The 12,750-nt window shown below is 41.1% G+C and overlaps 1 pseudogene; it reads left to right on the top strand.

Moving 5' to 3' along the window:
* Positions 1–1,811: 1,811 nt before the first annotated feature.
* On the top strand, positions 1,812–5,295 carry LOC146452332 (uncharacterized; annotated as a pseudogene).
* The last annotated feature ends 7,455 nt before the right edge of the window (positions 5,296–12,750 follow it).

Here is a 12,750-nt window from a genome sequence, read left to right as displayed (position 1 = left end):
CATAACTAATATCACACATTATGAACCTCTTTACACATTTAAAATTCCATTTAAAGTAAAATCACCGCTAACAAAAACACAAAAAGCAGTAATACAACTGCTGCAATTTCCAGTACAACGATAAGAGGCATAACACAACGGAAACAACATAACGCTGTATTTGTGACTCAAATAACTATTAGCTAAGATAGTTTTATAAATCTCCAAAACACACAAAAGCAATCAATGAGGCCACATTAAGCATCACACGTAAATGCCAGAATAGGCATCTTGTTATTAAATTAATCCTCAGATCAATTATTGAAACGGTGCAAGAAAATATGGTGAATAATTTTCACATGGCCGAGCGCCGCACTACCAGCATACCAAAAAGGTATGAGCGAAATCAATTTTTTGACTGTGGCCACAATTTCTTTGATTTTTACTGATATTCACTGTTAAAGTTCATTTGCTATGGTTTGGTCATCTTCAATTTGCAGTCTTACAACAATTACGTTCAGGTGACAAAACTAAGCCAGTCTTGCTTTCGTTTTGCAATGACAACATATCGCAGAAAACATTAAATGACAAGAGCTCAAGGGAGGAAAAACTTTGAAGATGATTAGACAGAGTCTCTTCAACTTCTAAAAAGGCAAAGAAAGTAGCAGACGGGAGAAAATAATGGTACACATAATAGCAAGGAGGACTGAGATTGGTGAAAAAACTGTAAGAAAAGAGTGCGTTGATTCAGTTTGCTTGTGATTCAGTATTTCCTGTTGTTTTTACAAAGTTACTCACTGGTCGCATAAGATTTCCAAAATTAACTTTTTGCAATGGGCTGGCCTTCGACATTTAATGCCTTGCATTATTTTCAATTGACTACTAAATCTTTGATGTCACAAAAAAAAAATCAAAGGACTATTACTCATTACTTGTACGCAAAAAAAAAAACCAGCCTCCTATTATCGTTCGTAAATTACAGAATGACTAATTTCTCGTTTGATCAGCTGAGAGGAATCTTCACTCTGCCACGTTCTGTTGTACTTGAATCATACCTAAAAGGTTTTCAGTTCAAACTGATTCACTTTATTTGTCACCCTATTTGTGAAAACGACCCTTAACGGAAAGACCGTTGAACTATTTTTCAATGCATTGTCAATGGATTTTCAATGCATTGATAATGATTTTCAACGCATTTTCAATTCATTTCAACGTTTCGTCAACGTTTCTCGAAACATTGGAAAATGTTCTTTAAAGCTTTCATAATGTTTTGCACTACATTGGCCACGTTTTAGAAACGTTTGATTATGATAACTCAACCTAATCAAGGATTTACATGCTCATTCTAATTCACTCATCCCTTTACATTCACCCACAGGAAGATTTCACTACACGTCCTATTAAACGCAACCTAATTATAACTTGGAAGAAATTATACAGTCAAACACTCTTTTTCCTCGATGTGGTATTCCTTTAGAAATTTGGTAATAACCGCCAATACAGAATTGAAATGTAACAAACATAATCAAAACATTCCATGCATTATATTTTTAGCCGCGTTCTTGTTGTTTCCAGTTGAATGCACATCACATTAACACCGCAGACCCCACAGCGATCGGTAAACTCCATACTTTCTTACACGTACCGTTGAATTATCACTACAGTAACTCATCTATTTGATTGAGGTGGTTCCGGTTTTCTATAAGGTTGCCATACTTTCCAAAGATGTGTTGAATTTGGTACTCAGCTGTGGTACACTGGTTTAAACAACGTATTACATTGTTACAGATTATGGAATTGATAAATTTCTTCTTTTATATAATTGTCTTGTAGTTACCTTCTTCATGTCACTGAATTCCCTTATACAATAGATTAAGGCTGCATGAAGATGTACCTCAGGCGGACACAACCAAATCCAGCATGAACATTTAAGCTGCATGCTGTGACAGTTAAAAAAGTTAGTACTGTTCTCGAATGCTTTTTTTAATGCTTGGGTAAAACGTCTTAAAAGAAACGATGCGTTTGATCGTATTGGCGTGGCTGTTTACTTTCTAGCGGCAACGAAATGGGTGTCGAATGACAATACGCATGGTTTTTATTTCTCAATAGCATTGAACAACTGCAAGGTTTCATGTACAAAACAATCCCGCCCGCGAAAGTATAAATGTGCTACCGTTGTTAGCATTTTCCTTTGTGGAATGTTTGTGGTTGAACGGACATCATGGGCAATTGATGGGCAACTTCCGGCTTAAACTGAGCGAATTTTATATTTTTCTACGGTCATAGTTTACACCTCCTCAACTGTTGTCAACGCTCAGTAGATAGTGTTGGTTATAAGTTTTATATATTTTTTTTACGGTTTTAATCTGCGGTAGGTTCACTGATGCATTTGCATCTAGATCTCACAGAAGTTATGCATGCTAGTCTACGTTTACGAAATTGCAAACGCTTTTTTTAAACTGAATTCTTTTATGTAGGAGTTTGCTATCCTCAGAAAGCAAAAAACGCTCAGCGGAACGCAAAATACTGAGAATTAGTCAAAGTTCCCGTTGATGTAATGTGAGGCGTGAAGTTTATTTCAACAATCATTCACTGATCTGGCAGTTCCGGCGTAATTTAATACTATAGACTTTGTCATGGACTCCGAGACTTTGGAGACAAGCCTCCTCTGCACGACAGGGAGATGTTTTTCGTTTGTTTGTTTTTTTAAGGAGAAAGGGAGTACTCAGCGAAGAGACAAATTTTGCAGTTTTGCCAAAATCGAGTAGGAAATCCACGACAACGTCAACTGCTTTTGAACTGATTCTCATACTAGCTCTTTGCTCTTGAACAATTGCAAAGGGAAAAAAAAGTTGATTCTATATACCTAGCATTTAGTAAATTTAACATAATTCCTTATGGCAAATTTTGGCTGCCTGCATGTACAAAAGATGGAATGGGGGGCTGTGACCTTAGAGCCACATACTTATCTGTGCGAGGGATTGTTTGCTTCGTGATGTGATCGATTGTCGTACAAGTCAAGTTTTCCTAAATAGGGTCACAACTATATTCTTGCTAGGGTGCACACGAGATAAATTTAAATTGCTTAGACACGAACATTTGGGCTGCATGCTGTTATACTATAATCTTGCTCAGGCGCACACGAGATAAATTTTAAATGTTTAGACAAGAACATTTGGGCTGCATCCTGTGAGTTATTATTCTTCCTTAGGGGCACGCAAGGTCGAAAGCACAGACATTCAGTAAAATCACAAACATTTGAGCTGTATCCTGTGTTAATACAGTGGACATTGTATGGAAGCCTTGGTTAGGCACACGCAACATAAAAACATGAGCATTAGTGTAGAGTTTTCATCAACTGAACAAACCTTTATCCAAATTACTGTGCTTAAATCATGGCCAGTCATTTTCTTGATGACCGTGCCTTAGATGGACATGAGCTTGATGAAATTTGATGGGACTATTTCTCAACAAGTAATAGAGGTTTGGAAACGCCAGAACTTAGCAACAGCAGTAATAGCGAGGTCTCCAAAGGCGAGGTCAACTAAAGTGATGCTCTTCCTTCGAGTTCCACAGATTTTAAGACAAATCAGCAGCCCGCTAAAAAACTTTTTAGAGCGTAGTTGTGGTTGTCATTATGGGAAAAATCAAGGTCCTTGTAGCAGTTCGTTTGATTTTGAACAATTGTTTGAACACCTAATCCAGTGCACTGAACTTTCATCAACAGAACTTGACCTTGTCATGCAACGTGCATTAGCGAGTCACCTAAATTTACCTTCTGGAAAAAAATGCTGTAGGATGAATAATTTCTTTCGAGGTCAACAAGTATGTAAAAACACGTTCATGTTTGTTTTTTGCATTGACGAAACACGATTGAAAAACATTAAGAGCCATCTTAAACAGTTAATTACCTAGAAAACACGCTAACACTTCTCGTTTGCCACACAATGTGCTATCACATGGAACAATAAACCATGTGGTGACATTTATAAAGAATATGGCAACGGAACAAGGAATTAGTCTTCCTGGAAGAGTTCCAAACTATAAGGATTTGAAGGTGCAGCTCCTTCCCTATCTGAAACCAAGGCATCTGTTTGGCGACGTTTCCAAAAGACCTCAGAAGATGAACATTTGAAGGGTATAACTTATGCAAAATTTGTCGCCCTCTGGAACACACTAACACCATAAGTGTGATAATGACTCCCGCCTCTGACCTTTGCAGCCTGTGTCAGCTTAACAACACCAAGATAACGAGAAATGTTAATGTGAGAGACGAAGAAAAGTTAAACTGCCTTCACGAGCAAGAGAAACATTTGCAGGAGGCAAAATCTGAAGGTACATTTATGAAACAAAACATTGCAAACTGCAAAGAGGCCTTACAGGGTAGTGGGGTCACTCTCTTGACAAGAAGACCCAGTTGTTCCTTTAAAGGAACAGTACATTATTCCTATGATTATGCCCAACAAGTTCATATCCCCTCAAATCCACAACAACCCGGTCCTATATATTTCAAAACACCACAGAAATGCGGCCTGTTTGGGATATGTTGTGGGGGTATTCCTAGGCAGGTTAATTACCTTATTGACAAGTTTGTTGCCTGCGGGAAGGTGCTAATTCTACCATTAGCTATTTGCATGACTTTTTAAACTCACATGGGGTAGGGGAAACTAACGCACAAATAAATGCCGATAACTGCAGGGGTCAAAACAAGAACAACTATGTAATCTGGTATTACTGCTGGCGAGTTCTATGCGAAAGGCATGACTCCGTATTGTACTTGTTTTTTATTGCAGGACACACCAAGTTCAGTCCGGACTGGTGTTTTGGGTTTATTAAGCAGTCATTCAGGAGACGTTATGTCTCATCTCTTTTTGATCTTATGGAGGCCATAGACCAGTCAACGGTCACTGGTGTCAACATTGCAAAATTGTGGGGTTTCCATGATTGCACCGTGCTAGTTCCAGTGTACGACTGGGTGACATTTCTCCAGCCATATTTTAAAAAAGTTCCTGGAATAAGCAAGTTTCACCATTTTAGATTTTCTAAACAGCAACCAGGAGTAGTTTTCTGCCAAATACTTTAAGACTCACCAGAAATTGAACACGAAATTCTGAAAGATCCTAATATAAAGCCACCAAGTCAACTTCCTGCAACTGTGGATCCACCAGGTTTAGACACAAGAGGAAACGTTATTTGTATAGAGAGATAGCGAGAGCTTTGTCGCCCTGGAACTGAAAACTTGGTAGCGCCTGAGCAATGATACCACTAGGTTAAAGGTAAGAAACACTGGTTAATACAGTAATAAGCTTGTGCATAACAGAGATTGTAGATGTAGAACAAGTATGGATCAATAAAAGATGTCTCACTTCAAACCTTAGCAGCCTTGTAAAGTTAAGTCCACAACCTGCACTGGGTTGTAGTTCTAATCATTCTGAAAACGACTTGTTGATGGAACTTACAGAGAGGGGTAGACTGGATAGCTGTTTCTCTGTTAATCTCACCCAATTAAGCAAAGTATAAGGGCCCATGCGAACTAAAAATCAGACCTACAAACCGCATCCTTGACAATAAGATTAAAATTTACTTGCGAGGTCTTACACTGATTTAAAACTACAGTGTTTCAAGAGGTGATCACAACGCTACCTTTTGAAGATACCTGTCTGAGAAGCTTTATTACGAATGAAAACCAGTTGAATTTGCACTAAAACGGGACTCAGAAGAAAAAAAATTGCAAGGCAAATAAAAATTATTGAGCTTGTGAAAGCGATAATTAACAGGAATTGAAGTTAATTGAGGTTATGAGGGTGGGATGGCCATATTTTTTGTGTCAAGAGAGTGAACTTAAATATTGAGCGCTTGAGCAAGGTGACTTTTACAAAAGGGATTATTACATTTAATGCATCTCTGTTTTGAATGAAAACTGCGAATGAGCTCGAGCTCTCCCCCCACCCCAACCCCGCCAGGTAAGTTCGACAAGGACAGGCTCCTTTGGTTGGAAATAGCGCAGAGAGAGAAACCGGCGAGCGCAGTGCATCACTGGTTAACGTGAGACTGCAAGAAATAACAAGAACAATTCATGTAAGTTTACTTTTTTTGAAAATCATTTAGATGTTGATCAAGTTTATGCCAGCGAAAATTACAACACGGTTAGTTAAAGATTGCATTAATTCATCGATCTGGTTACTTGATAAGCTTTGATATGTCTGTTTTCCACAGAAGCACGAAACCACCGGCAAAATTCATTGACCTCCACTTCTTGTGGAAAGAGAGAAAGAGAGAGTGTATTCAAAGAAAAATAAGTGCAAAAAATCTTCAAAATGCTGTTTTCCCATGTCAACTATTGTTCAACATACACTTTTAGATATTTTTCCACCATAGTTAATAACTGATGCTAAATTCAATGTTCTGAGTAGTTAAGGGGGTTAATAGAGGTAACAGCCAATGAGGATCGAGTATTTCAAATTTGGACCAATCAGGATGGAGTATAAAATCGAAAGTGTCATGGCCGCCAGCGAGGGGCGTTGGTCAACCCAAAAATCACGCAACACCATGATCAGTCACAGAACAGTCTTTAATTTTCAATAATCCGAACAGTTTTACAAACAATAAAATGTTTTTTCAATGTCAATTGTGTTGTGAACATGGTTCTCCATCAAAAAGATCGCACACACAGTCAAGATTCATATCATCACTGTCACGGTCCGCATAGCCGTACGGATAGGACACGAAAGTGTTTGGGTTGACCACCCGTTTCAAATTTGGACCAATCAGGATGGAGTATAAAATCGAAAGTGTCATGGCCGCCAGCGAGGGGCGTTGGTCAACCCAAAAATCACGCAACACCATGATCAGTCACAGAACAGTCTTTAATTTTCAATAATCCGAACAGTTTTACAAACAATAAAATGTTTTTTCAATGTCAATTGTGTTGTGAACATGGTTTTCCATCAAAAAGATCGCACACACAGTCAAGATTCATGTCATCAGTGTCATGGTCCGCATAGCCGTACGGATAGGACACGAAAGTGTTTGGGTTGACCACCATTTGTCAAACACCAATCCGTATTGTTTGGTTCTGGGGATGACCCGTAGCTCTTTCGTGGCAGCATTGCGTGTGAAAAAGTAGGGGTTGACCACATCCACTTGTCTCCTTTCTGCTTGGGGTGATGTGATTTCATCAATGACATTTTGCTTTAATACGGGGTAATTAAGCTGACTTGCACCACGCACGTTACCGAGGGTGAATCCACGCACTTTGCATTCGACTTTAAGCTCAGCTGTGACGTAACCGTAGTTTTTGGGGCCGCCCGATGTGAAATCGACGATGTGATCTCCGTCGGATAACTCGTCGGTTAATTCACCCAAGTAATCCCCCACATCCAGTTTTGGTTCACAGGGAAGTTGACGGTAGATGACGGAATCTGTATCGAAGTAGAGGACTTGTTGTTGAAGAGTTTTGAGATAGGAATACAACTTCAATCTGGCGTGGCATGTTGTGAAGGCTGCGATGAACATGTTTGTTTTGCCGTTTTCTACACACTCATCGTTTCGGGAATTGTAGACTAACTCTAAGCGTTCTTCACTGCAAATTCGAACTGAGGTGATTTCGCGTAGAGGGTCGAGAACAACCTGATAAAGCTCGTCTGGTGCACTCACGGCAATGGTGGAGGCTTTGTTTAGATTTTCACCAAATTTACCCCAGAAGGAGTTGAGCATAAGCTTGGCGGTGGCTTTTTTTCCGGGGTTTTTTGCGATGCAGACAGGATCGAGCTTGATGCCTTCTTTTTGCGAGTAGTTAGCCACGTATTCTTCTTTTTTGGCGAGGGTGTCGACCCAACCCGGATAGCCACTGGCTTCTGTTTTGATCTTTAACCAGGTGTTCACGTATTGCTTGAATAGACCCTCTTTTTGCTTTGAAGGGGGAAAATTCCACACTTCATGAATGGTTAGAATGACATACCCTTGTGTGACAGCTTCTTGTAACTCGGGCGTACACCACGTGCCAACAAGTTGTCTTTCTTCCACGCTATGTTTGCAAATGAAGGTCCTCTCTTGCATGGGTTTTTCCATTTCTGTTTCGACACAAGTGCGACAAAGCGGAAACGTGAGCTTTCCACCATGACGAAGGGGAAGAACGGGATGGAACAACCAACGTGGTGGAAGGATGGTGACTTTGGCCAACCCAAAGAATTGATTTATGTTGACATTTTCTAATCCTGTGGTGATGATGTCGGGATGGTTGACAGGATATGTTTTGTACTTGTTTACCCAGGGGTAAAGGGAAGTGACATCCTGATAATGGATTTTTTCTTGGTCATCGACATGATGATGAAGCTGGACGGCGTTGGTTCTTCCACCGAAAAAGGCATCACGGGGGCGAAGCAGGGAAACGAAATGTTGTGAAGCAAGAAACGTTTTGAGTGTCTCGTTGTTTTTGCATTCACGTTTCCAATCGCATTCCCAGGCAGTTACGAGATGAAATCCTGCTGCGCGGATTTTGTCAGCTTTGAGAAGGGTTGCACTGTAGGAATCCTGGAGGGATAATTCAGGCCTTTTGTTTGTGCAGAGGAACCGCTTGTCAGGGTAACAACGAGGACATCCGTGAAAGAAGCAACCGTTGTATTCGTAGACGGTGTTTGTTGACGAGTCGAATCCATCAACGAGAGAACCGGCAACACGTACTTCCCCACCATTGAATGCGTGTCGTATACGGTCAGCTGTAGCCTCACCAGGTTGACTTAGTTGTTTGTTTTTCCATGTGAGCCACTGTCTTGCTTGAAAGGATTGATTTGACTGAGCACCTTGCCATCCTTGGGGAGGTTCGACAGCTATGGTGCGCGGTTCTAATCTCTTCTTTCGCCAATAACGATGACAGGCGGAAGCGATGGTGATACACTTTTCGAGGGGGTTGAAGTCGGCCTCCTGTCTGAACTGTTCGATGAAAGAACGACAACCGGCTTTGAGAAGTTTGACGTCTGATTCACAGTAGGATTTCATTTCGTTGACGAGGGTGAATTCATAATTGCTGGCGACTTTGCTGGCATGCCACCGTAGAAAGTCTTCTTTCTTTTTTGAGGACATTCCGTCGGGATCGTAGTATCGAACGTCAGGCATAGCACCACTGTATGTCTGGTTTTCGTCAGTATTGAAGAGATGTGGGAAATAACCTTTGCAGAGTTCCGTGAGCCCCAATGTTGCGGGAAAGGAGGACAGCGGGAATGGAAGAAAGCAGAGTGAATCCTTGAACGTGATGCGGTCGCTGCGAAAGGACAACACTTTGGCGCCAATGGAAATCATGCCTGTGACTTCTCGATGATTTTCATAACAGTGTTGCAGCAGGAACATACCGTCGTACCCCTTTAGGTTATGGAAGAAGACGATCACATTTCTGTCATCACCGTCAACATCTACAGCGAGATCTTCAAGCGATTCCATGAAGCTGTCAGTGCAGTTTTCACCATAGATGACTTGACAATCGTCTGACTCGTCTGTCTCATAACAAATCAAGATGGGTGATTGTACTCCACCTACATTAGTAATGGCTTCATAATCAGCATACACCAACAACGGGAGTTCTCTTTCAACGACAACATACTCATCGGTTTGTTCGACGACAACACGACCTGCCACATCAGCTGGATACACTTTCTTGGTTTTGGGGAGATCATCGTCTTCATCCACTTGTTGTATGAAGCAAAGGTGTTTAGAGATTTTCACATGCTTTTCACAATTCTTGCATTCAACCCACCCACATTTGTGTCGAGGACCTTTGGGTTTTCCATCACGTTTGTATTTGATCTGATAATTTTTGCAACAAGCTGGGCAGTATCGACTGTAGTCGCATACACTCTTGGTGTTGATGGTTCCTTTGATGGAATGGTTGGCTAGACATTGTTGCCCGTAGAATTTGCGACAACATATTTGACACTCTACGAGTGGTTTGAAACGAACACCAGTGGTACCATTTACGGCATCGGAAAAATCTGTACAGTTGCGATTGAAGCAACTTTGACACCGATCTTTATTGCAGCTGTGGTGTTGGATGTCTTTGCTGTTGTAACCTCTGTTACAGTTGTGGCAAAAATAGGACTTGCTGAGAAATCCACCAAAAGATGTGCATCCGTCAAAGTGTTCTCCGTCTTGAATGAGGAGAATGAGTTTGGTGGCATCAACGGGACCAGCGTAAACGATCATGTGAGGTCGACCCATTTTCAAGACTTTGATTTGGTAACCAGTTAAGACGGTCTGAAATTTGGCAATATCTTCTAAATTACACGCCCCTTCTGTAACACCTGCGAGAGTGTGGAGTTCTCTTGCTTTGAGTGCTTGAATTGAATGACCTCGACGGAGGGATTGGTAACTGGTCACAGGTGTCTCTCCGTTTTGTTCGTCTGCCCAGGCCTTCATGGTGTTAATGGCACGCGCACAGCAAAGGGTGTCTTTGTTCTTGATTGATATACGACTTCGTTTGGTTATGCCACGTACGGCGGCTTTGACGGGACCATATTTGGTTTTACCACTACCAGCTGGTGGCATACGTATTGTGGTGACATCCATACTGAAGTTTCCGTCAGGGTCAAAGGATTGGTTAGAGTTGAGTTGTTTGGCTAATTGTTGAAGGTAGGCTCCAAAACGAAGTGCATTGTCTTCCACTTCTTGTGCGAAAAAATGTACGGATTGATGACAATGATTCTTTGAAGCTGAGAAGGCATTTGATTGAACTGTGAAATGGATTCGATCTTGAGGGTTGAGTGATTGATCCGAAGGGGTGTGTCTTAACGCGCGATGAATGGCATCAGCCAATTCCCCACCCAGATCATCTCCTTCGATAGGGGCTCGAAGTTGTTGTAGGTTTGCATTGAAGCGTGAACGTTGAACGATGTTTCTCCACCGTCGCGGTTGCTGAGCGGGTTGAAGGTTGAAATGAAAGAGGGCTTGTTCACCTCCACCGACTTGCACCACAGGATCCAAATCCACCTCATGACACCACTCATCATCGTCGGACCAGTCAATCATCGAATCTTCATTTGCCATCGTGAAGTTAGTGGATTGAGAAAGCGCGGTCCTTCTTTTATAGGGTCTGAGATCATGTGAGATCATGTGAGAGCATGTGAGATCAATGTGAGATCATGTGAAATCATGTGAGATCATGTGAGATCATGTGAGATCATGTGAGATTGGAGGGTACCCATCCCCCAATGTGTACCCAGGTTTCTCTCGGTCAGGAGAGAGTATAAAAGGAATTACGTTGTGTTGGGTAGCGTGAAAATTGTTGAAGGGATGTTTTCAAAGGCAAAAAGGATTGGACGTGTCGTTACTCTGATTAGTCGTGTTGTGTATTTGTGGTGTCAAATTCATTTCTTGCCTTACATATGGCTTCCAATAGCGAGAGTAGCTTATCCAGTGGTCGGCCTCCTAAGCGGAGTAATGAAGATGCGTATTACCGTCAGTCGTCATCGGGGTTACACAAGAATCGAAGGAAACGCAAGTATGCCATGATCGACAACGCACACCGCACGTTTAGGACAAAGGAACAATGGGTCAAATTTGATTTGAAGATGACATTGCTGCCTGAGTCACGACCAATGGTGTTGGCATCCAAAGAAAAGCTGGAGAGATATGACGTCAAGATGGCTTCATTGAAAGTAGGAGTGGAGAGCGACTGGGATAGATTACCTCAGGAACTTCAGGAAAGAATCTACGAACAATCTGTCATGCTGCACGCTCGAGAACAACACGAAGCAAAATGGAAACCCGTTATGGCGGATCTTATGTCTTTTGGAGATTGCACTTGTTCCAATAATCCTGACTGCGATGGACACCACCCCAGGAATGTCTTGATCAATTGGAGATATAAGGTGAGATATAGAAAATAAGTGCTTTTAATTTTTGAACACCACTATTTTTTATTTTTTTTTTGTTAGTGTGGTGTTCAAGCAATCACGGAAAAGGATGTACGATTGAGTTTATGATCGCTTGATGCTAAGGAAAGAGGATATTCTATTGTACGTACCGAAAGAGGTTTTAGCGAAGGGGAGCGTCGCGAGAAATTAATACGTTGTTGGCATCACGAGTGTGGTTTTATAGGGTGTCGGTATTTTATGCGTGGTTGGCCTTTGCTGGGTACCCACCATGTGTGTAGGATATGTAGACGTCCTGTTAGTCATGAATTACTCTTAAGATATCTGTGTGAAATTAGTCTGCCGTGTGAAATTAGTCTTTGAATTTTTTTTAGATGAAAAATTTTAGTAGAATCGACGCTGACAGTCGTATTGACGTTTCAAGTGTGGGGTGTGTCTACAGATGGTACAGATTTAAAGAGTGGAGCATGAAAAGCATGGAGGAAATTTCGCCATTTCGTGTTGATCAAAGAATTTATATCCTTAAGTTTTATGAAAGATTTGAATTGTTGGATGAATATGATAAAGTATGTAATTGTTGCTTTGCACACAAGCGAATGATTTTTGGAAGCGAACTTGTGTACTTTAACATACCCATTTTATGTTATGATACACACAAAAAGCCAAAAAGGTGTGATCCTATTTCACGGGCACGCGTTTTCATGGGATACAAACAAGATTATTATAAGTCGTTTAGTCAAAAGAGGTTGGAAGACGGTTCCATTTCGAATGTGTCATTTAGAATTCTCAATCGTTGATTTTTTTTTAGTTGGAAACATTATCTGGAGCCAATGTTGACTTTCGTATCTCACCTCGAGCTGTTGGAGGATTAAAACGATCACACAGATACAATCTTTGGTGGCACCGTTTC

The sequence above is a fragment of the Pavona decussata genome, unplaced genomic scaffold, assembly GCF_977016875.1.
Source record: "Pavona decussata unplaced genomic scaffold, jaPavDecu1.1 SCAFFOLD_371, whole genome shotgun sequence".
Lineage (NCBI taxonomy): Eukaryota > Metazoa > Cnidaria > Anthozoa > Scleractinia > Agariciidae > Pavona > Pavona decussata.
The sequence above is the reverse complement of the archived record's forward strand: the minus strand, read 5'-3'. Positions and strand labels throughout refer to the sequence as shown.